Source organism: Ranitomeya variabilis, chromosome 6, assembly GCF_051348905.1.
Source record: "Ranitomeya variabilis isolate aRanVar5 chromosome 6, aRanVar5.hap1, whole genome shotgun sequence".
Lineage (NCBI taxonomy): Eukaryota > Metazoa > Chordata > Amphibia > Anura > Dendrobatidae > Ranitomeya > Ranitomeya variabilis.
The window spans coordinates 76,948,028-76,974,444 of record NC_135237.1 but is presented as its reverse complement, the minus strand read 5'-3'; the positions used below and the strand labels follow the sequence as shown (position 1 = coordinate 76,974,444).

At 42.0% G+C, this 26,417-nt stretch overlaps 1 protein-coding gene across 1 annotated transcript in view; it reads left to right on the top strand.

The window, feature by feature from the left end:
• Positions 1–3,502: 3,502 nt before the first annotated feature.
• The window catches only part of LOC143781813 (sodium channel protein type 5 subunit alpha-like), a 514,560-nt gene continuing 491,645 nt past the window's right edge, over positions 3,503–26,417 (top strand). Inside the window, exon 1 of the mRNA XM_077268674.1 lies at positions 3,503–3,749. The gene's annotated coding sequence lies outside the window, so the exon portion shown is untranslated. The remainder of the gene's footprint in view (positions 3,750–26,417) is intronic.

Sequence of the window (26,417 nt, the reverse complement as noted above, 5' to 3'; positions counted from 1 at the left end):
GTGAGGCCAGAAACAGTCTAATCGGATTGTGGCCATTAGAATGCATATCACATACTTGCGTTCTTATGATCGCCGTTCCCAGTGCTACCGCTCAATCCTTACAACGTGCAGCTAGCATGATGTGAGGATTCATAAGTCTGCAGTCACATAAAGTGACTGCAGACTTGCCATTTTAGGCTGGAAAACCCCTTTAAGTAGGTGCTGCTGAATCTGTAGCCACTAATAACCCAGTAGCAGGGAGAGTATGCTTGAATCACTGCACAGAAAAATTACCATTGTCAATTGCCACTAGTCCCAACTTGATTATAATCTTAAAGGGGTATTCCCATCACGTACTATGCCAATATGTAGTAGGTGTAATAATAATAATAAAAGAGGCAAATATCTCCATTTAGAAATGTAGTATGGTTTTTCTGATTTGCTATGTCTCTGTCCTCATGTGCAGGCATTGCAGGACCTTAGGTATCCATGGTTATGTCCACTGATGAAATGAAAGTTAGCTAGTTGCTAGTGGTCGCAACCATGGATACCTAAGGTTCTGCAATGCCTGCACAAGAGGAAAAAGACATAGCAAATCAGAAGAACTATACTACATTTCTAATTGGAGGTATTTTCTACTATTATTATTATTACACCTATTACATATTGGGATAGGATCTTGTAGACGGGAATACCCCTTTAAATAAAAGCATTTTGGTTAGAAAATATTTTTAACTAGGTAATTGGAAACATTACAAATGCAAAATGCACGTATCAGCAGAAAAACAACATCTACCTGTCATCTGAAGTGAAGTAGTCACTGTCTGCAGCTCTGATTAGTCTGCCAGTGTTCTTGTCCAAGGTGCTGAAATTTCACCATAGAGTTCAACTAAGTTCCCTGCGGCAACATTACATTGCTGATATCGTCTCTACGTTAACGATTACAGAATATATAGCTCCGGCCGCTGAGAAACGTTTCCTCTTGGCACAGAATCCGTGAATAATAAAGACTTGCAAATACTTGTCCTGTCAAATCTCACAATGGTTTCACTTAATTTTAATAGAAAATGCAGAAATTGTAGTTCATAGGTTTGACCACAAGAGGGCAGTAGTGCGTTGAAATCTATGGCCCTGCCAGGAACCATATGTTCCAAGTATCTTGTGGAAGTCAAAGTATTTGTGGCATCTACTGGTGGAGCAGCTGTCACGTCCCCAGTGCTGCCAGGCTTCTCTGGTATTGAGACCATAATGTGACCATTTAACCCTTAGTGTGCAAGGAAGTCAGGAGCACATAGCATTGGGGTCAGATGCATTGCCCGAGTTCCTCTCCTGAACAAGCCTTTAGAAAGAATTGTTTAGGCTGCTAACATAACGACTACATGCATAATACCCCGCTAACTGCGAATTATACATGGGTACCGAAAAGATTTTTGGGAAATGGTCTGTCCCTTATTTTGTCTCCTACCACGACCTACTTCTCCCCCGCCCCTGGAGACAAAAGGAACAAGTGGTTTTTTGTTTTTCTTTTGAAAAGAATGCCCAGCGGTGACCTTATTGGGGCCTATGGGGGTCATGGCTGTGTTTTTGTAAGAAGGAGCAGGTTACTACAACCAAATATCTTCGCTCCTGGAAGACTTGTCCTGGTGGAGAATACAGTAAGGAGATATTTAACGCAATGTCAAAGCCTGAGATCAGGGTCAAGTGTTCTGGGAAATACTCTCTGACCAGTGTCCGTGGATCAAACCGAGAAATAGAACTCTGATACTAATAGTATGGAAATCAATAAATGTCATATTATGACGTCACTATTGTCAGCACACAGACCTCAGGGATCAGTGAAAATGGAAGGATTCCAAAACAATGTCAGCAATTTGCAGATAGATATAGAAAAGCAAAAGAAGTCATGTGTCACTTATTAGCCTGTGTGCTGTTGTTTCGGTACAATTAGTGTTTTATCAGCAGGAGATTATCACTGCCCAGATTGATGCTTCCGTGAGACCTGATCCAGCTCTGCCCCACCACTGATTAGCAGCTTACTGTTTACAGACAATGCACATACAAAGATGGCTGTGGGCGGGGTTAGCTTTCTGAGCTCTGCTGTATGCTAAATGTAAAAACTCACAACTGCTGCCCCCAGTAAACTAAGTGATACATCACTGGAATCGGGGTCTCTTTTCTTACATAATGCTGCTCTCAGATGAAGTAGCAAAAACCTGGTGACACATTCCCTTTCAGGTGAATCTCCTGTGTGCATCAGACGAGGAGAACTTGTGATCGGCTTATTGTGACTATTGTGTAGGGCTGTACACTATATCCTTTTTTCCCTCATTGTACGCTCCTTTTATAAATGGCCGTTGTCTCCATCTAGTGTGATTGATAAGCGTCTTCCTGACCGGTCTTCGGTGTACGTGTGTGAGGTGCAGAACTTATTGCAACCAATACATCGATTATAGGAGACTTGATTAATATGGTATCGATCTCACAAAGGTCTAAGAGAAGCAAAACTCCACAGAAAACAACATTTTATTATTTGACAATGTTCAGTGACTAGAAAGCGCCATGCACATAATCATAATATAGGAGATAGAATATGAGAATAATTGTACCCTATTGTGATTTCTGTACTTTTGTGCTCCCCCATATGAATAAATCACTCCATTATCTAAGTGTGGCAGTTTTACCCTAGACGTCAATGAAGACTGAGAAATAGCATGCATGTATTTGTGCGTTTTATCCCTTTCAGGGCTCTCTCACGCCGGTGTATGTCCTCTGATGCGCCAGAATCGGATCAATTATGATAACGATGCTCAGCCGAAACTTTTAATCCGAGTCTGATCCGATTCTCTGGGGAACTTAACGTCTCCATCTTCTCCTTTGCCTCTGTGTGTATATGTCGGACTGCACTCGGATGACATCCAAGTGCAGTCTGATATTTCACTCACACCCATAGACTTGTATGTGTGTACATGATCTGATTATAGGATACACGCAATCAAAATGAGAATAAAAGTCGCAGATCTGCACAGCTCCATAGTATAACATTGGGCCGAGTGATATCGGATAAAGCATCAGCACTCGGAAGTCTAATGCATTAGTGTGAGCATATCCTTGGGTTACTGATTTTTTTTCTGTAAAGCTCTGATAAAACCAGATGAAACTCTATTAAACGCTATATGAGACACCATATGGTTAATAATGTCTGCATACAGAACTTCTCAATTATACAGAGTGCAGGGTCCGTATTCTGACATCTTTGCCTGTCAGGAGCTGGTATATTAATGCACTGAATAGATAGCTAGTGGGAAATGTAATGATAATTATAAACTAGCATATAGTCTTGGAAGTGTGCTGCATCTAGCATTCTTTTTTTATGTGGCTGTTTTAACCAGGAGCGTTCCCTCTGACAGCCGCTAGGTGGCGACATGACTCCAGCCTTCTCATGACTTCTCCATGAGCTGCTGTGGGAGGTTCAGAGCAGGGAGTGACTCCAGCGAGGAGAAGCTTCTTGCCTGACATCTCCCGAGTCCCCTGCTGTCCCTATTATAATGATTACATGGCAAAGCTCACACCTGCTCTGAGAATTTATTGTCAGGTGGAGAGAAGCGTGTGATTTCTGGATGACAGTCTAGCACTTTGATGCCACTAGCTGCACAGGCTGAAGACAACAAAACTAGAGTTTTGCAAGACTTGTGGTTGATGTTTTAAAGTTTCTTATTGTGGATTGGTTATTGGTGGGGGCTGGAGACTTGATGAAGAAAGAAGTCTACCTGGTAAGTTGGCTATCTGGCTTCTGGTGGGCTCCAGTTACTTCTGTTGACTTGAGGATGTGCTGATGATTAGTACTAACCTGGTCTTGTATTGACTGTAGCAACTAGAGGGACAGAAAGTAACCTGGAGATGTTGGGTTCTAATTGGTGTCCACCTGGAAACTAAAGAACTGAAAAACCAAGGCTGTGAACCTTCACCACATTCATGCCCAGGACTCTCAGGCTTGGAAGGAATTCCATCAAAAACTTGGATGACCAAATTGTTGGTGCCTGAGATGAGGAAGACCTCCCAGCTCTGGAAGTGTTGAAGGCATCTGCTGCCTGGCTCCTTCTCAGGGGAGGTTACCTTGAGGCCAGTCCTGAGCTGCTGATCAGAGATCACACATCCTGAGGGTGCAGTCACACAAGCCTCAGCAGGTAATTCATGCTCCTCTCATCTACCCCCTCTGGACCAACTTAGGGCAGCAGCAGGGGGTGGTGGAGGAGGAGGACTACCCCTCATATTGTGCCTCCCACAAAAGCAACATGAGCTGGGTCTTTAATTGGACTAAACACCAGGGCTAGAGCAGAACAGTTTGTGGACTTTATCCCAGAATTTATTATCTGCAGATCTAGGCAATTCCAGATACCTACTGGACAATCACTGTAAGTATCTGATCCTATGCTTCTATAGTAGGGGCAGCATTGACTTCTGGAGTCCGGCTCATCCAGGACACTCACCAACTACTTCAGTGATTAAATTAGCATTTATTTCAATACAAATGTCCTTGACCTTCAAGCTTTAGTAAACTTGTCTAAAGGACATTCATAGCTGTCCGTTCAGAGGTGGGATAGAACATGGAATAATAGATTTATAACATGTATCTATGTGACAGAGTAATATAGGAGCAAAGAACCTAACAGTAACTGTAAGCTTCCATGGGGAATTACAATCTGCTAGGTAGAAAGCTTTTTGCTCCATCCACAATGATTACTATTCAATTAGATTACATGGGATGGGTGCAAAAGAGCAGCAGAAGTTGTGATCCAGCTGCACAGTATAGAGCTCATCCTGCCATGTGATGATGGAACTGAATGATCTGCAGCATCGCTGCTGGCTGCAAGTGCTGGAGGTGTCCTCCATGCATGGACCTCATCTGGGTATGAAGTATGGCTCACTGGGAAGGATCTGTCACTGCCAGCAGTGATCGGGTCACACTGGGAGCACTGCTATTAGTGTGCAATCAGTGTATTAGAAGAGCAGTTACATTATTAGAACTAACATTATACTATTGCTATAAGTAATAATAATAATACTGGAATTAGTTCCATCTCTGCTCCTTCAAATGATGAAATGTTATCATACAGTTTGTTACTATAATAGTATTTTAGCATGATGCGGATGTGTCATTGCTACTGGTGATACTTAGTCATACTATTATATTACTACTATTATCACTACTACTTCTAAACCTGCTACAATTAGTACTATTATACAAGAAATATCACAACTACTGCTGCATTATTGCTCTTTATGCTATTATTATACCACTACAACCACTATTATATGATTAGATCTTAACGTCACTGAAATTCTTCTTCTTCCTCTTCTTCCACTTCTTCTTCTTCTCCTTCTTCCTCATCTTCCTCTTCTTTTTCCTTTTCTTCTTCTTCTTCCTCCTCTTCCTCTTCTTCTTCATTTTCTTCTTCTTCTTCATTTTCTTCTTCTTCATTTTCTTCTTCTTCCTTTTCTTCTTCTTCTTCTTATTCCTTTTCTTCTTCTTCTTCCTCTTCTTCTTCCTCTTCTTCTTTTTCCTTTTCTTCTTCTCCTTCTTCTCCTTCTCCTTCTTCTTCTTCTTCTTCCTCTTCTTCTTCTCCTTCTTCTCCTTCTTCTTCTTCTCCTTCTTCTTCTCCTTCTTCTTCTTCTTCTTCTTCCTCGTCTTCTTCTTCTCCTTATCCTTCTTCTTCTTCTTCCTGTTCTTCTTCTTCTTCTTCTCCTTCTTCTTCTTCTTCTTTTTGACCAACTATTTCTACTATACTAACTTTCTCTGTAATATTATAATTACTCCTATAATAATTTACACAAATGCTTTGTAGTTTTTTTTACTGCACCCTGGTATGTCTAATGTTAAAAAAGAATGTATTATTACTATTTATTAATTATTTTGAATATTATTAGAATGTATTTGCTGATTTATTTAAGAACAACGTGTAGTGCGATTGGATACATCAGACATATAAAAACAGGATGCTAAAGAAAAGTTTATTGAAATATTACTGATAGTAGAAATAATGATGTTTGCATCTTTTTCTTTGATGATTGATGTACGCCATAATCTTGTGTCAATAGTTAATGCCGCTCACTTAAGAAAACACTTAGTGGATGTAGACAGGACATCATATCAGACTGTATTGTGAAAAGTGCATATCGATTATTGCTTTGCCATACAGCAGACTGAAGAATTATCAATATGGCATCTGGTTTCCTCTTTCCACTTACTACATTAGTCGTGGCGCTTTGAGGGGGATTTGGTGAAAACAGTAGTACATTGCAAACAATGTGTATGCTGGGGGTGTTACAGTGACTTCAGATGTAACAGTGGAACGTGTAATGTCATTCTTTTATTTCTGCCCAGTGGTAAGAATCAGAGTTCAGGAGGTTTACCTGCAGTCCTATGTAACATCAGAGTTAAGACATGGTGATACCACCTTGAGTTCTAGCAATTTCTAATCTCTGCTAAGCGCATATGTGTTTAGTCTGTAGTTTCATAGAAATGAAATATTCTGTCTTGGTGTCAGATCTGTTTATCTGATAAAAAGCCAGTAACGCATTATTAAATTGTATTGCAGGCTACGTGCATGCTGGGAAATGGTAATCAATCTGTGCAAAACAGGGAATGTGGAATATTGTGCTTCCGCTGGTTAAAACCCCATGCAGGATATGCTGGTGCATCATGTATATATATATATATATATATATATATATATATATATGTGTGTGTGTGTGTGTGTGTGTGTGTGTGTATGTATGTATATATATATATATATATACATACTATATATGTGTGTGTGTGGAGCAATAAGTTGTACTAGGATCGTGTACGTAGTAACCATTTTTGTTATAATGAAAGTCAGGAGTAGATGTAATCCTCCTGAACCCACAAAGTAATTTCCTTTATTATCGCACAAAGATGTTGGTTTGGAAATGGAAAGGTGCAGATGGAATTCAGATATTTGGATCATTAGTTGTTAAAAAAAATGTTTTGTTTTACATCACTGAAATATATCCTTAGATCCAGAGAACAGGTGGATGGAATGTTAATTGCTATCTGCTTCCTGCTCTCTGTTCCCGCCTGGTTTCAGCGGCTCTTTGTACTTTATTTAGGATAAATCATCCCTCAGGACAAGGTTTTTTTTTACCTGAGGAGTCTCTGGGGCCCAAATTAAAGTCCCCTGGGTGTAGCGGTGTGCTCTGTCCAGACATGACTATGGCTTTAATGCGCTATGTTTTTCCATTATAAGATTAGTGGGGGTTTTCTACGGCTTTTGTGATTTTAGTTTCATCATGCTTAAACAATGACGCTATTTCCGGAGAGAAACACGGGAATCTATTTCAGAGTGGACTTAGAATATCTGCCCCACTCGTACTCTAAGGCCCTGAGTCATCCAGACCCGTGTTCTGCACGTGAGTCTTGCCAAACTGTGCACTGGAGTAAGATCTGCCAAATTTCGGCGCCCACCTCTTAATGGGCACATCTTTCAGCTGTCATGTGCCACCACAATAAATGTACACCAGTCAGGGACTGACGTTCAGTTCTGTCATAATTTATGGCGCTTTTGATGGGCGCTCTCAGCCATGTCCTCTCTCCAGCCAGAGATCCCTCTTCTGTTCAAAAAATTGGCCAAGATTAGTATAAAAATGCCAAAATCACTAAATTATTGCTCAGCTATGCCTCGCAAAGGCAGAAAACTGGCATAAACTGATTGATAAATTCGTCCCTAAGCTTTAACTCGGATCAGTAGTATTAGTGTGTAAGTCTTGATTTTTGGAGAACTGGAATTTTCGAGGAGTCGCTGTAAAAGTAAAAAATGTACAATGTTTATTGACAAAAAAAAAGCTGCAGGAAACCTTTCAATCATGGTCAGATTTTGGGGACAGTCGCAGCTATTTTCCCTCTAGGGAAACACTGATGTTGTAAAGTGTCCCTGGGGTTTTATCTTCACTACGTGCCGATGATGGTGTGAATTCACGCGATGTGGATTGTGTTGCAGAACTTTCTCCAGCTCAACATTCATCTCTCTAGAACTAATTACTTTTAGTCGCCCCTTAAGTTAAATGACCCCTTTAGCTCTTCTACATCTGAAAATGGAGGTGATATATTATTTTGGTAACACCGGGATCATCGTATATAGGTATCAATATGATTGTGGACTGTGTGGTCAGACTTTCGGGTGGTAGCGCATATTGGAGAAGTCAGGTAGGATTTGATGTGTTACACTTATCATGCTGCCTTAGACCATATTGAATTACAAGACTGAACTCATCTGTTCTTTCCACTCTTTGCACACTGGCATTGATGCCCAATCTTGGAAAAATAATTTGCTGATGGGCAGTCAAGTGTGAACGCATCACAGCAATGTGGTCTAAGTGGGTGAGAGGTTCCTCACCACCAGACTGAAGTGGCCACTGGATAAAGACATCAATGAATTAGATTTTTTATGGCTTCTTCTTGCTCTGCAGTAAAAGATGACAGTAATTTACAGAATGCTTTATAGGATAGTTATTTTTGTATGATTAAATAAATAACAAATACTAATAACTTTCATGATCAATGAATAATGCATAACTGTATTTTGCTTTGGGGTAGTCATGGTTCTTGTATTGCTTAATTCATATTGTTATGTGAAAGGTGATCAATGTTAGATTTGGGGGATCTGACCCTTGGGACTCCCGAGAAACACGCTTTCCAGGAGGTTTCGCACATCCAAGCACCAGAGATCTGGCAACTTTTTTTAAGATTGTGAATGGTCCCCGCTTTTCTCAGCCTCCTTCTGTACAGTCATAAAGAATTGACAACTATGCCTTTACTTTTTAGAGTATATTGTAGATATGTGTAATACTAAAAAAGTAATCCAAGGACTAAAACTCCAACAATTCACTGGGAACCTCTCTTGTAAATGGGTTTTTACTATGAGAGTTTTCAATAGAAAATAAAGTAGTTGGATCTATCAGTATTTCATCAGTGTTTGGTCAGTTGTTACCATCAGTATTTCATCAGAGTTTGGTCAGTTGTTACCATCAGTATTTCATCAGTGTTTGGTCAATTGTCACCATCAGTATTTCATCAGAGTTTGGTCAGTTGTCACCATCAGTATTTCATCAGAGTTTGGTCAGTTGTCACCATCAGTATTTCATCAGTGTTTGGTCAGTTGTTACCATCAGTATTTCATCAGTGTTTGGTCAGTTGTTACCATCAGTATTTCATCAGTGTTTGGTCAATTGTCACTATCAGTATTTCATCAGAGTTTGGTCAGTTGTTACCATCAGTATTTCATCAGAGTTTGGTCAGTTGTCACCATCAGTATTTCATCAGTGTTTGGTCAGTTGTTACCATCAGTATTTCATCAGAGTTTGGTCAGTTGTCACCATCAGTATTTCATCAGAGTTTGGTCAGTTGTTACCATCAGTATTTCATCAGAGTTTGGTCAGTTGTCACCATCAGTATTTCATCAGTGTTTGGTCAGTTGTTACCATCAGTATTTCATCAGAGTTTGGTCAGTTGTTACCATCAGTATTTCATCAGAGTTTGGTCAGTTGTCACCATCAGTATTTCATCAGAGTTTGGTCAGTTGTCACCATCAGTATTTCATCAGAGTTTGGTCAGTTGTCACCATCAGTATTTCATCAGAGTTTGGTCAGTTGTTACCATCAGTATTTCATCAGAGTTTGGTCAGTTGTCACCATCAGTATTTCATCAGTGTTTGATGGATGAAGAAATGAATAAATGAATTGCAGAGCATCTTCTCCCCATAGCAGTGTAAATCATGGAGAGCACTCAGATTGGTCAATGATGCCACTTATGTGCTGTGTGGACCTATAGACTTGTATGGATAATTTTCATCTGTGACTGCTATAAAAATATTTTCGTGATTTGTTTGCCTACATGTGAACAGCCCCGTAGATTATAATAGCTACGTATTTTCTCTTGTAGAAACATGGATAGAATACGTACATCTCAGTGAGGCCAAAGGGCATCTGTCAGTATGATCAGCCTTCGTAAGCTGTCTATATGGGAATACAGGGTCAATTAATCTGGCACAGATATCTTTTCAGTTCATATGCATGTAAGAAAATTGTGTATTTCGTGGGAACTAATCATTGGATTGCAGATATCAAGGTATCATTTTATTCAGCTTCCTATCACCTGCGTGCCCATATAGATGGCTTAGGAGGGCTGATCCTACTGACAGATTCCCTTTAATTGAATTGTGAGAAATCCAGCTGTTATAGCCATAATATGGACCAATCTAAATGATGCCTTAAGGTACCTTCACACTAAGCGACGCTGCAGCGATTCAGACAACGATGCCGATCGCTGCAGCGTCGCTGTGTGGTCGCTGGAGAGCTGTCACACAGACAGCTCTCCAGCGACCAACGATGCCGAGGTCCCCGGGTAACCAGGGTAAACATTGGGTTACTAAGCGCAGGGCCGCGCTTAGTAACCCGATGTTTACCCTGGTTACCAGTGTAAAATGTAAAAAAAACAAACACTACATACTCACATTCGTGTCCCCCGGCGTCCGCTTCCCTGCACTGACTGAGTGCCGGCCCTAACAGCAGAGCGGTGACGTCACCGCTGCGCTCTGCTTTTACTTTACGGCTGGCGCTCAGTCAGTGCAGGAAGCGGACGGCGGGGGACGTGAAGGTGAGCATGTACTGTTTGTTTTTTTTACATTTTACACTGGTAACCAGGGTAAACATCGGGTTACTAAGCGCGGCCCTGCGCTTAGTAACCTGATATTTACCCTGGTTACCATTGTAAAACATCGCTGGTATCGTTGCTTTTGGTGTCAAATACGACGATACACGGCGATCTGACGACCAAATAAAGTTCTGAACTTTCAGCAACGACCAGCGATATCACAGCAGGATCCAGATCGCTGCTGCGTGTCAAACACAACGATATCGCTATCCAGGACGCTGCAACGTCACGGATCGCTAGCGATATCGTTTAGTGTGAAGGTACCTTTAGATTGAAGATACTATTAGGCCGGAGTCACACTACAGTACAATACGGATAAAACATCGCATAGCAATCGGCCCAGTGTTACTCTATGGGGCAATCCAGATCAGCGTGGTTTTTCTCCGTCGTATTCGGCGTGCGTGTGAAATCACAGCATGCTGCGATCGGCACAGAGACTCGGCCGAGACTCGTCTCACTCGCACCCATATATATCATCCCAGTGCAGTGCAATATGCGCCGACGCCGACAGCGGATGAGATGGAGAAACTAATTTCTCCGCCTCTTCCACAACTGTGCTCCGCTCCTCCCTGTGCGAGAGGATCCGATGCATCCGATGCCATATGCTAGTGCGACTCCGGCTTTAGGCTTCTTTCACACTAGAGTTGGCATGGGGCCGTCTCTATGCGTCAGCCCGACGTGCCGACGCGCGTTGTGAAAGTGATGCCCGACATGGGCAGCGGAAGCAGTCTTACGACGCTTCCGCTGCCCCATTGTAATGTCCGGGGAGGAGGGGGCGGAGTTTCGGCCGCACATGCGCGGTCGAAAATGGCGGACACGACGCGCAAAAAAAGTTACATGTAACTTTTTTGTGCCTATGGTCCGCCAAAACACGACGCAACCGTCGCACGACGGTTGCGACGTGTGGCCATACGTTGCAATGCGTCGCTAATGTAAATCTATGGGGAAAAAAATGCATCCTGCGGGCAACTTTGCATGATGCGTTTTTTCTCCTAAACGACGCATTGCGACGCATGCAAAACGACGCTAGTGTGAAAGTAGCCTTAGACTGAAGTTTTGATACAGAATAAATACCAAATCAATATTCTTATGCAACATACAATGCTAACAGAGGTGTAATGTGAAGCTTCTGGACACCGATCCAGTATCCATCACGTCATTTACCTTTTCTAGTAATAGGGCTCATTTCCACTTGCAAGAGAAAAAACGGTCCGTAATCTGGACCGAAAAAATGGATGTAGCGTATGCGATTGTCATGCGATTGTCATGCGAGTGTTATGCGAGTGCAATGCGATTTTTAATCGCACCATCCGTTTTAGATCCGTATGACATCCGTATGCAATCCGTTTTTTTTCTCTGCAACTATTTTTATACAGTCATTTACAGGACCATTACAGTGTTCTATGCCACAGAATGGTAATGTATCCGTAAAAAACGGATGGAATACGGATGGTCCGTATTGCATGCGTTTTTTTTCTCGCACCCATTGACTTGCATTGGCGAGTCTCGTCCGAGACTCGCAGCAAATCGCACCATGCTGCAAATCGCAAATGAAAAGACACCTATTGAATAACATTGGTCCGAGTGCATTCTGATTTTTTATCGGATTGCACTAGTCCGTTTTCCTCGCAAGTGGAAATGAGCCCTTACCGTTTTTTCCTGTGACCTTTACATTCCCTAAGAAACCAGGGCCCGGGTGTGTCCACAACAGCCCCCCGATGCCTATAGTTACCCCACTGAAGTTTACCTGTGTGTGGAAGATGTACAATATATGGAGGCAATATTGAAGACTTTTTAATTGCATGACTAACTTCTAAGAATTTAGTGCTAATGACTGCCTCGAGTCAAATTGTCATTATTTCCCTGGAATTTTAAGTATTTATCTCTTATGAGTCCTGACCTTAATCAATCAAGAAGAATACCTGGAAAATGAAATGTTGCCAAATATTCACCGATGGCTGTTCAGTAGAAGAGTTGACAAATCTGTAATTTTTGCTTTTTGCCTCAAGGAGAGGGTATTCTAAGAAGAGATCCTGAATGACCTGGCATTTACTGTACATCTTTTTAATTATCTTGACTGCTGCATAAAAATATGTCTGTTCATGGTTCTGTGAGTGGGGAGATGGCCGGCCATGCATTTGCCATGTCTCTCCAATTAAGGGCTAGTGCACACAACCATATAACTCGGACGAGTGCTATCCATTGTTTTTGTGGACAGCACTTGTCCCCATGTTGTTCCATGGAGCTGTCTGTTTGAATTTTTCCTCAAACCAAGGAGAGGAGAAGTACTTAGCATGCACGATTTGCCTCCAAAAATCAGATGGCACTCGCCTATTTATCTCTACGGGTGAGTGTAAAACATTAGTCTGCACTAGGATGACGTCCGATTTTCACAGACTGACATTATGGAGAAGGTGGAGAAACTTTTTTTTTCTCTTTCCACCTCCGAGAAGATCAGATCACACTCTGATTAATCGGACTGATTGTCCCTGATGGAGAAAAAACTGTTTTCTGCATTTGCCCTGATTGTTATCGGAGTCCTGAACACAGGCAGGCGTATTTGCTTCATCCTGTGGATATAACTAGTGATGAGCGAATATACTCGTTGCTCGGGTATTCCCGAACACGCTCGGGTGGTCTCCGAGTATTTGTGAGTGTTCGGAGATTTAGTTTTCATCACCGCAGCTGAATGATTTACAGTTACTAGCCAGCTTGATTACATGTGGGGATTCCCTAGCAACAGGCAACCCCCACATGTACTCAGGCTGGCTAGTAGCTGTAAAACATTCAGCTGAGGAGATGAAAACTAAATCTAACACTTACAAATACTCGGAGATCACCCGAGCGTGCTCGGGAACACTCAAGCAACGAGTATACTCGCTCATCGCTAGATATAACATAAGTGCTTCTTGTGTAACAACTAGTGATGACGAGTGATTGTGTTCGGAAAAGGTGTTATCCGTGCATGCTTGGGTGCTAACCGAGTGACTTTGACGTGCTCGAATAATATGCTCAAGTCCCCGCTGCTGCATGTCTCGCGGCTGTTCGACAGCCGTAACACATGCAGGGGTATGACTAACAAACAGGAAATCTCCGCATGTGTTGGGGCTGTCGAACAGCCGCGAGACATGCAACCGCCGGGACTTGAGCATATTTTCCGAGCAGGTCGAAGATGCTCGGTTAGCACAGAAGCATGCACGGATAATGCCTTATTCTAGCATGTTCGCTCATCACTAGCAACAACCTTTTAAGTAAAACTAAAAAAAAGCCTTTAGGTTTATGAAGAAAAATACCATGAAAAGTTCTGACAGATTTTTGAAAAACAAACCTGCCATAAACCCAAAGACCATGTGTAGAGATATGTATATATTTCGAAAGATTAACAACAAATATCTCACCGCAGCAATTTTGGCTTATAAAAATGCATGAGAAGAACTAAAAAATGCGCTTAAAGGCTGGCTGAGACGGGCCTGGGTGACTTATTGAGCCACAGAGCACTTACTACAATTAGGACAGGGCTCCAAGGCTTTTTTAAATGTGTTTGAAATCACACAACTTTTTGCAACTTTAGCACCCATAGGACTGAATAACATCGTCCAGAATATGTGACCTAATTTTTCCAACACAATAAATACTCTTGTGTGTCAATCAAGTCTCCTCTGTCGACCAAAAGCTGTAAAGCTATAGCTCAAGTTGCTACTGAAGATAGGGGTCACATTTTAGAACTTCAAGTAAAATCTAGACTTTAACAAATATTAAGAATTATTAATATACAGTAAAATGCAGAATTGGATGTAGGGATGACATAGGATCTGGATGTTATTAGTTTGCAGCCTCCTTATTAATCACTTTCCAATTTCATATTTCCAGTAAACTCGTACCCTTTGTCAGAGCGATCCGAAATATATCCATACATAGATGTATCTGAGATTCTTCCTGCTTTTAAATGCCAGTTCAGATTTATTGTTCACTTTCTTGGCACAATGACATAAGATGGGTTATGTTGGACAGACTACAGTGTCTCTGAATGACATTGATAGTTTAATAGGGTATTTTAGCCTGTGATGTTATATGATTTATTGTTCAGGTCTTGCTTCTCCTGAACCATGTGCAAGACCACAAAATGTTCAATGTTACATGAGGTTTTTTTTCGGAGTCCATCTGCTTTAAAGAAAAATGTATGGAATCTGCTCCAAACTAGGCACTGTCTAATCAAAAGGCTTCAAGCCCCCAAAAAACCCTCTACAGCAGAGGTGTCAAACTGCATTCCTCGAGGGCCGCCAACAGGTCATGTTTTCAGGATTTCCTTAACATTCCACAAGGTGCTGGAATCATTCTGTGGAGGTGATTAAATTATCACCTGTGCAATACAAGGAAATTCTGAAAACATGACCTGTTGGCGGCCCTCGAGGAATGCAGTTTGACACCTCTGCTCTACAGCGCCAATTCAGTATACAAAAAAATTCTTTAAAAACACCCCTTGGGTATGTGCACATGACATCTTTTAAATTCAGGCGAACTTGACAAGCTTTTCAAGGAGAAGATGCTCCAGGAGACTGTGGTCTTTTTTTTCTAATGTCTCTTTGTATAGTTTTTTTTTTTATTGTGTCCACAGCATTTTTCTGATGGTTTTACCTGTCAGTGTATTTTTTAGGAAGGTTGTCCCATGGTTTGTGTGGCATATTTTTTATTGTTATTTTTCCAGTTTTTTCACTCTATTATATTATGAAGAAATCAATAAGATTTTGTAAAGCAAAATTGATATCAAAATGCTCCAAAACACATCCAGACGCTTTTTTGGAGCTTTCCCCTTGACTTGTATTGTAAAGCACAGAACGTGTTCCTAGCGGAAAATGCCATAAGAATGGGCCAGTCACTTATTTTCACCCCTTCCCATTTTTAGAATCCAGCAGTGGTTAAGGGACGTTAAAAAATCCTGAAGATATGCACAATGAGTCGTTTTTACATAGTAATACATATGTTTATTCTTTAGCTTGTTTTCTGCCTGAAAAAGATGTCGTGTGCACATACCCAAGGGGTGTTTTTAGAGAAAACGATGATTACAGAGCTGCTTTTCTGTCACAAAGAAGCAGTTTCCACTAGAAAACTTGTCATTTTTGATTGCCTCAAAAAAGCTCCATGTGCACATGCAGCGCCCCCACTGCCGCAGGGCCGAGGGGTACCCGGTACCGGGCCTCTGAGTCTCTGCTCTGGGATTGTCACGGTGGCTAGACCCGGCCCGTGACCCTGCTGAGGGGTGTACAATAAAGGTGTAGGTGTAGGAGGGTGTTATCGTGCTGTGCAGTACCGGTCGCAGTAAATAACGAGGACACCAGGTTGCAGTCTCTTTACCTCTTTACTGAAGGCTTCTGGATCCTCAGTCCGGAATACGGTTAATCGGGCTGCGCAAGTCCGGCCGGTCCGATGGCACCTCCAGAGTCCCCTTTGCAGGTGGAAATCTGTGCCTACCTTCTAGCGCTTGTGTGTTGTGGTCCTCCCCTGCTGGGCTTACGGGATAGTCCCCACAACTGTTGTGTCTGTTTCTCGTGTTCCCTCACAACTCGATTCTGATGTTCTTCTTCCTCGTCCCCCAGATGCTATGGTTAGGACGCACCCGTATGACGGGTAGGCTCGGAGCTCTTCCGGGACCCTAGAGTCGCCCCTCTCCAAATGTTGCCCCCTATGTCTTCGTAGGTGATTTGTGTGAGACAGCCAGCCTATAACTCACTGTCCTGCCGTAGGTTTGAAGTAATGCCTGGAGCTCTATACTTCCTCAGCGTTCCGGCCACCGGTTATTTGCGCCTCAATAGGATGTTGCCTCGGTCTTACAGCACGACTCCTACTGGTATTTCTCCTTGTTGCGTTAAACCTCGCTTCTTGTCCTTTCTTGGGGTACCGCCGCTATATCATGCAAGTGCGGTCCCGTAACGTTCTCTCTGTTTGCTAGGCCTCTGTCAGGATCCCACCCCTGACAGGGACCCTTCTGAATCTTCCCCTACAACACCCTCTGCCACAAGGTGTTGCCTGGTTCCAACCCAGTCCGCTTTCTGATCTAACTTCCTGCCTAACCCCCAGTTTTACCAGACTGTGAGGAGTGGCCTAATACATAGAACCCTTAGCTCCCCCTGGAGGCCAGACTGTGAAATGTATTGGTGTATGTGATACCTGGTCAGATGAACTCCCTCAGTGCCATCAGACGTACCATAGCCCCCCTTAGTGGCGGAGCAACAGTACTGCAACGACCAGGACTCTGGGGCGCTGCACATATGTATATCCTTACTGGATAAAAAAAATTGGCATAGAGTGAAATATTTGGTATATTTCATGTTTTAAATGTGATTTTTTTTTTCATTTCACCCCTGAAGTGGTATCACTAATGTCTGTTCCCTGTCTGTAGAAAAATCCTTCATTCTGGTCTTCCCTGCTCCGCTCCTGTCCATCTCCACAATCTTGTGACCACAGCTCCTGACTGACTGGAATTCAGAGCTAACAATCATTAGCTCTTGATGTAAGTCTCGTTCTAGCCTTGTTCTTGCTCTCATAGACTTACATTGAGAAGTGACCTCTGTCTCGCCCAATAAACACTGCAGTGATCCAGCTAGTCAGAGCTAGCCCAAAATGACTAGAGCAGTGCGGAGAGCAGAAAAAAATGTGATCGATAATATGTTTGAAGCCATTGAAAATCAAAAGAAATCTGGTATGACTGGTCTTACAACCAATATATTGCTTACCTTACCTCACCTCTGTAGCTGACCAAATTGTTTGACATTAAAAAGATAATGTATTTATCAGTCATTTTCAGACATTGACTTAAAGTATAGAAGATCTATAAATGTATTTTGACTATTATAATCTATGGTGATGTTAGTCAGAAACTCCCGGTGATCACAGAGTTGCTTTTATGTCACATAGAAGTATAGGAACAACAAAAACATCTCCATCGTGTTCTGTGGACCCTACATGCCTAGTCGTAATTTATAGGCAAGTGTGGGTTTGTCAACATTAGCTATATGACCTCCTAACATGTAATCTTCTACTCTACCCTACTAAAATACATTTTCTACATATTTTGGTGGGGTGAGAACTTATTTTTGACTATGTATAATGATCATGCCCTTTGAGAGGATTATCATTCTAGAAACCATTTTTCAGTGTAATATTTGGAGGTTCTCTGGTATCTATGTATTAACCTGTATATCTGCATTCATCTTTGCAGAAGAAAGTATAAGCAATTCTAATAATACAGTACTTGTTGAAGGTCAAATTTTTTTGGAAGGAAATACGTTTTAGTAAAAGTTGTTTTGGAAATCAGTCAAAGGCATATTTTTCCTGACCCGAACATGTCTGGGTCTTCTCAGTTTGGAGTCTTTTGTCCTGGACTCTGCTGTGGGCATTTACTGACATGATTGGCTTTCTGGTATGTAGCTTTCATGCCCTGTGGCTAAGGTGTAGATTACAGGTCAGGTGTCCATTACCTGGCCTCTACATGTCTCTACATTTTACTGTCAGGACTGGACTCCTGGACAGACTGTCATGTTATGACTTGAAGAAACAATTAGTGGTCTTCATTTCACTACTATTTCTAGAATACAGCTCCACTATCCTAGATTTCTCTCGTTGTCCTTATGAGCAACATAGTCCTAAATGACCAGGATATTTCAGGTAAAAGGAACACTTATGTAAGGCTAAGTTAACATCTTACTTGAAGGCCCCATTAGGAGCCTACATCATAATTTCATCAAAAAGAAAAAACAGCATTTTTTTTCAAGTAAAATGATAAATGGCAAAGTCCATAACGGAAACCTGAAAGACCTCAAAATGTCTCTTTACTGCTCTATGGTGAATCAAGAAAACAAAAATACTAACATAGATGTGCACCTAGCCTAAAACTGATTATTAGGCCGGCGTCACACTCGGCGTAAGACAATACGGTCCGTATTTTACGGCCGTAATACGGCCGAAATACGGTGAAATGTTCCCAAAATAGTGATCCGTAGTCAGGGTGTGTCAGCGTATTTTGCGCATGGCATCCTCCGTATGTAATCCGTATGGCATCCGTACTGCGAGATTTTCGCGCAGGCTTGCAAAACCGACATCTAATGGATTTATGTGCTCAAATGTTCATTAAAACATATATACAGTATGTATATATATATATGTCATTGAGACACATATATATATATATTCTGTATTTATATTTCATTCAGCGCGATATCTGTGAACAGCCGGTAATTCAATTGCCGGCTTTTCATTTCTCCTTCACAAACCCGACAGGATATGAGACATGGTTTACATACAGTAAACCATCTCATATCCCCTTTTTTTTTGCATATTCCACACTACTAATGTTAGTAGTGTGTATGTGCAAAATTTCAGCGCTGTAGCTGCTAAAATAAAGGGTTAAATCGCGGAAAAAATTGGCGTGGGCTCCCGCGCAATTTTCTCCGCCAGAATGGTAAAGCCAGTGACTGAGGGCAGATATTAATAGCCAGGAGAGGGTCCATGGTTATTGGCCCCCCCTGGCTAAAAACATCTGCCCCCAGCCACCCCAGAAAAGGCACATCTGGAAGATGCGCCAATTCTGGCACTTGGCCACTCTCTTCCCACTCCCTGTAGCGGTGGGATATGGGGTAATGAAGGGTTAATGCCACCTTGCTATTGGAAGGTGACATTAAGCCAGATTAATAATGGAGAGGCGTCAATTATGTCACCTATCCATTATTAATCCAATTGTAGGAAAGGGTTAAAAAACACACACACACACACACACATGATTAAAAAGGATTTTAATGAAATAAACACAGCGGTTGTTGTAATAATTTATTGTTCTCGCAATCCATTTCCAGGCCCTCACTTGGCAAAATAATTAACGCACAATATACATACCTTCTGATGTCAGATCACGTCCCACGAAGTAATCCATCTGAAGGGGTTAACTAATATTACAGGCAGAGCTGCGATAAACCACTCGCTCGTGCCTGTAATCCCCGGGTGCTGAAAGGAAAGCAGGATCTGTACTTACATTGAGTCGAGGTGATGCGCCCCTGCTGGATGTTCTCATGAACTGCAGCCTGGGAACTTTTTCCCACGCTCCAGGTCATATGAGGACATCCACCAGGGGGCGCATCACCGCGACTGAAGGAAATGTAGGTCAATGACCTACATTTCATTCATTCGCCGGGGATTACAGGCACGGAGCACCGCTGCATTTGCAGGGCTCCTGCCTGTAATATTAGTTAACCCCTTCAGATGGATTACCTCGTGGGACGAGACGGTTCACCAGAAGGTATGTATCTTGTGCGTTTATTATTTTTCCAAGCGAGGGTCTGCAAATGGATTGCGAGAACAATAAATTATTACAACAACCGCTGTGTTTATTTCATTAAAATCCTTTTTAATCATGTGTGTGTGTGTTTTTTAACCCTTTCCTACAATTGGATTAATAATGGATAGGTGACATAATTGACGCCTCTCCATTATTAATCTGGCTTAATGTCACCTTACAATAGCAAGGTGGCATTAACCCTTCATTACCCCATATCCCACCGCTACAGGGAGTGGGAAGAGAGTGGCCAAGTGCCAGAATAGGCGCATCTTCCAGATGTGCCTTTTCTGGGGTGGCTGGGGGCAGATGTTTGTAGCCAGGGGGGGGGGGCCAATAACCATGGACCCTCTCCTGGCTATTAATATCTGCCCTCAGTCACTGGCTTTACCACTCTGGCGGAGAAAATTGCGCGGGAGCCCACGCCAATTTTTTCCGCCATTTAACCCTTTATTTTAGCAGCTACAGCGCCCAAATTTTGCATACACACACTACTAACATTAGTAGTGTGGAATATGCAAAAAAAATGGGGATATGAGATGGTTTACTGTATGTATGTAAACCATGTCTCATATCATGTCGGGTTTGTGAAGGAGAAGGAAAAAGCCGGCAATTGAATTACCGACTTTTCACTAACACCGCTGCGTATTTCTCGCAAGTCACACTGCAGGTCCGTGTGGAATCCCTATTTTTCTCGCCCCCATAGACTTTCATTGGCGTATTATTTGCGCAATACGCTGACAAACGCAGCATGCTGCGATTTTGTACGGCCGTAGAAAGCCGTATAATACTGAACCGTAATATACGGCTAATAGGAGCAGCCCCATTGAGAATAATTGTGCCGTATGTAATGCGAGTTTTACGGACGTAGTTTCTGCGCTCTTACGTCCGTAAAACTCGCCAGTGTGACGCCGGCCTTAGAGTTCATCAAAATTATTTGCAGGACCATGATCCAGTGGCCAAATCAGTAAGTCCATGGCTGGAAGAAGACCAGAGAACTGCGAAACTCGTAGTCATGTAGCCAAGTAAGGTGTCGGGGATGTCACAGGTAGTAGGAGATAGGGCTCATTCACACATCTGATTTTCACGTACAAATGTATCTGTGTTTTTCACAGACAGTACTCGTGCCTATGGGGCTGTGTACATGTCCAATTTTATTTTTCCCTTGGACCAATTGATCTGCGTAAAATATCAGAGACATGTCTGATTTTGATTTACGGGTTGGATCAAAATCATCAATGCAAGTCTATGTGTCCATGAAAAAATTGGATTGCACTTGGATGAGTGTGGTTCAATTTTTTTTTTCACAGACTGTCAGAAAGGAGAAGGTGGAGAAATTTTTTTTTTCTTCACGTGTGAGAAAAACTGATGACACTCGGACCACACTCTGATCAAAGTCTGATCAGAATAAACAGTCCATTTTTATCATACATGGAAAATACTGACGTCCAAATGAGGCCTTAGGCCGAGGTCACACTTACTGTATGGAAAATCAGTCCGAGTCTCCCTGCTGAGAGTCGCACGAGTGTTCTCCGTATGGTCATCTGTGTGTAATCCATTTGCAATGCGATGATGCGATTTTCTCACACCTATGTATCCATATGACATCCTTATGACTTGTTTAAGGCTTTACATTTCTCACTGTTTTTCACCATTGAATTTAATGGCTCAATTGGCTGAAATTAGGAAAATGTGTGCGGATGTGTCTCAAGTCACACTGATGGTCCGTGTGATGTCCGATTTTTTTTTTCTTGCACCCATAGACTCACATTGGTGAGACTCGGGCGATATACGCGTACACTACGTTTCTGAAGTGTGTTCTGGAGTTTTGAATCCCCCTAAAAATGGGATTTAGATGAACCATAAACTATAAGGCTGGGGTCACACATGGCGTAAGACAATACGCCACGTATTATACGTCCGTACTACGGCCGTAATACGGAGAAATGTTCCCAAAATAGTGATCCGTAGTCAGGGTGTGTCAGCGTATTTTGCGCATGGCATCCTCCGTATGTAATCCGTATGGCATCCGTACTGCGAGATTTTCGCGCAGGCTTGCAAAACCGACATCTAATGGATTTATGTGCTCAAATGTTCGGGAAAACATATATACAGTATATATATATATATATATGTCATTGTGACACATATATATATATTCTGTATTTAGATTTCAATCAGCGCGATATCTGTGAACAGCCGGTAATTCAATTGCCGGCTTTTCATTTCTCCTGCACAAACCCGACAGGATATGAGACATGGTTTACATACAGTAAACCATCTCATATCCCCCTTTTTTTTGCATATTCCACACTACTAATGTTAGTAGTGTGTATGTGCAAAATTTCTGCGCTGTAGCTGCTGAAATAAAGGGTTAAATGGCGGAAAAAATTGGCGTGGGCTCCCGCGCAATTTTCTCCGCCAGAGTGGTAAAGCCAGTGACTGAGGGCAGATATTAATAGCCAGGAGAGGGTCCATGGTTATTGGCCCCCCCGTGGCTAAAAACATCTGCCCCCAGCCACCCCAGAAAAGGCACATCTGGAAGATGCGCCTATTCTGGCACTTGGCCACTCTCTTCCCACTCCCTGTAGCGGTGGGATATGGGGTAATGAAGGGTTAATGCCACCTTGCTATTGTAAGGTGACATTAAGCCAGATTAATAATGGAGAGGCGTCAATTATGACACCTCTCCATTATTAATCCAATTGTAGGAAAGGGTTAAAAAACACACACACATGATTGAAAAGTATTTTAATGAAATAAACACAGCGGTTGTTGTAATAATTTATTGTTCTCTCAAATCCATTTGCAGTCCCTCGCTTGGCAACATAATAAACGCACAAGATACATACCTTCTGATGTACTGTCAGGTCCAACGATGTAATCCATCTGAAGGGGTTAACTAATATTACAGGCAGGAGCCCTGCTAAATGCAGCGGTGCTCCGTGCCTGTAATCCCCGGCGAATGAATGAAATGTAGGTCATTGACCTACATTTCATTCATTCGCCGGGGATTACAGGCACGGAGCACAGCTGCATTAGCAGGGCTCCTGCCTGTAATATTAGTTAACCCCTTCAGATGGATTACATCGTTGGACCTGACAGTACATCAGAAGGTATGTATCTTGTGCGTTTATTATGTTGCCAAGCGAGGGACTGCAAATGGATTTGAGAGAACAATAAATTATTACAACAACCGCTGTGTTTATTTCATTAAAATACTTTTCAATCATGTGTGTGTGTGTTTTTTAACCCTTTCCTACAATTGGATTAATAATGGATAGGTGTCATAATTGACGCCTCTCCATCATTAATCTGGCTTAATGTCACCTTCCAATAGCAAGGTGGCATTAACCCTTCATTACACCATATCCCACCGCTACAGGGAGTGGGAAGAGAGTGGCCAAGTGCCAGAATAGGCGCATCTTCCAGATGTGCCTTTTCTGGGGTGGCTGGGGGCAGATGTTTGTAGCCACGGGGGGGCCAATAACCATGGACCCTCTCCTGGCTATTAATATCTGCCCTCAGTCACTGGCTTTACCGCTCTGGCGGAGAAAATTGCGCGGGAGCCCACGCCAATTTTTTCCGCCATTTAACCCTTTATTTCAGCAGCTACAGCGCTGAAATTTTGCACATACACACTACTAACATTAGTAGTGTGGAATATGCAAAAAAAAAGGGGATATGAGATGGTTTACTGTATGTAAACCACGTCTCATATCCTGTCGGGTTTGTGCAGGAGAAATGAAAAGCCGGCAATTGAATTACCGACTTTTCACTAACAGCGCTGCGTATTTCTCGCAAGTCACACTGCTGGTCCGTGTGGAATCCGTATTTTTCTCGCCCCCATAGACTTTCATTGGCGTATTATTTGCGCAATACGCTGACAAACGCAGCATGCTGCGATTTTGTACGGCCGTAGAACGCCGTATAATACTGAACCGTAATATACGGCTAATAGGAGCAGCCCCATTGAGAAGCATTGTGCCGTATGTAATGCGAGTTTTACGTACGTAGTTTTTGCGCTCTTACGTACGTAAAACACGCATGTGTGACCCCAGCCTAATGACACGGAGTTCAAATGAACTGGTTTGTGGCTTATTTTTTTTTAAATGTGTGCTCTTGTCCAAAAACTGTTGCAGACTACGTTTCTCAGAGCAAATGGACACGTACAGAACCCCCCAAACTGAGTACAGGGATCCGTCTCAGTCCCGTTTATAGGGGAATTTAGATGCGACCCCAGAACACACTGCACAAATGCAGTGTGAACAGGATCTTACATAAGACATGTAAAGCACCATAAAATAAGTGGCTCTATAATAATAAATAATATAATGATAATAATAAAAAAACAAAAGATACTCTAAAATATGTAAGTTTAGATATATTTGGCACAGCCATGTATTAATTTTTGTACGTGTGTGTATCTCACATATGGTGATGTAATTACTGTGCACCATTCGCAGACCGTTCATTGCTTCCAGTATAAGTATTTGTGTTATGTAATGTGCATTCCCGAGCACTGACGGGGACTTTAGACCTTCACATGACTTTAATGAGTCTGGTTTGCATACAGGTTTCTGTATTTCTTTTATCATTTTTTGTTTCCAATTACTTATTGCTGCAATGTATTATTGGCATCTGGAAGTCCTTGACATAAATGTTTGGTCTGAACTGTAAAATATAATCTTAATCTACTATCACACTGCGAAATGCATCTCCTAAAAAGATTGTGTAGGTTGGAAACTCACATGTCCAACTGCTGAACCACAGAAATTCCTCCATTCTCCAGTTGTGCCAGTAAGAACAGATGATGGACTTTGGATCCCCTTAATTGTGATTAGTGTTCCGAATGTTAATTGTGGCACAACCCTAGGGTCTTTACTGCACTTCATGTAGGCAGGGTTGCAGACCGTCCCAAAATTCACAGACAGTCCGTAAAAATAGGGCACTGTTTTGCCTTGTTAGTTGAAAAAATGTAAGACTTTTGTGATTTTTTTTTGAAGCTGAAAGAACGTATACAGATTATTTAGACTGTAATTGTCATCATCTTACAGTTCACAGTGAATAAACCACCAAACCACCATAAGATAGGAAGTCACCAAAGATTACCACAGCATAAGGATTAATAATATGCCTTTATTGGATATATTGGCAATACATGTATCAAAGGATAATAGGTTTTTATAAAATACACAAAAATTATAAAGATTAAAAATTAATAACAGACCGCAGGAATAATTACATATAATATATGGTACCCAGGAATCCCCGACTAACAGGCGGCAACCCCCTAAGATACAAACTACCTTTCTTTGCTGTGTTACACACAGAAAATTTTTTATATAAGTGTAAAAATATATTAAAAAAAATATTCATTTGAAAACCGTGTCAGAATCACATAAAATATATATCATATCATAAATAAACAACCATAGTGGTGTAATATATATAAAAAACAAATCATATAAAGTGATAGCAGTGCATTTATTGCAAAGTGACTATGTGCATAAGGTGATAGTAACACAGCGAGGTAGATGGGGTTACTTACTGCATACAGAAAGTGTAACAAGGTAGGTATGATTTGTATTTATTGCACATATGTGCCCTCTAGCAGTGGTGACTCATAAGTCAATATCCATCCATACTGATATTATACCATGTGCCTATGTGACCATTTGTTAGTGGCTAAATAATACACATAATACCATACGGTGCACTTCCATAAGCTGGCTAATTAAGGGTCAGGCAAACAGGATACCACCGCAAAAGGATTATGAACTACCTGTGGTGGAGGCTGGGTACGGGATCTGCGTGCGCCCGACGTGCGTTTCGGATGTCTCTCCTTCGTCAGGGGGTGATACATAGTGATCCCTAAAGGGTTTTTATAGAACTCTCACCGAGCGCTGCGGCCCGGTTAATTGCGGCGCATGCGCAGTCAGGAGGCCGATGCCTTCCGGCCCCCACGTCACATGATCCGTCACCACGGGAACGGAGTACCCGGCGTGACCAGGCAACCAAGGACGCGGAGCGCCGGAACACACAGGCACAGACCGCGCACGCGCACAGCAGGGACGCAGCGTGGGTGAAGTGTGCATTGCTGCCATACAGTATGGCATAAATGGATATAATAATTATTAGGGACGGATTGTGCTGGGAGCTTAAAGGTATAGGTGGGATGAAAATCTATTCGGCAGCTATAGGTTGAATCTAAAGTGTCCTTGGAAAATATAGAAGAATACTAACAGGGGCCAATTCAAAATTATTATTATAATTATTTTGAATTGGCCCCTGTTAGTATTCTTCTATATTTTCCAAGGACACTTTAGATTCAACCTATAGCTGCCGAATAGATTTTCATCCCACCTATACCTTTAAGTTCCCAGC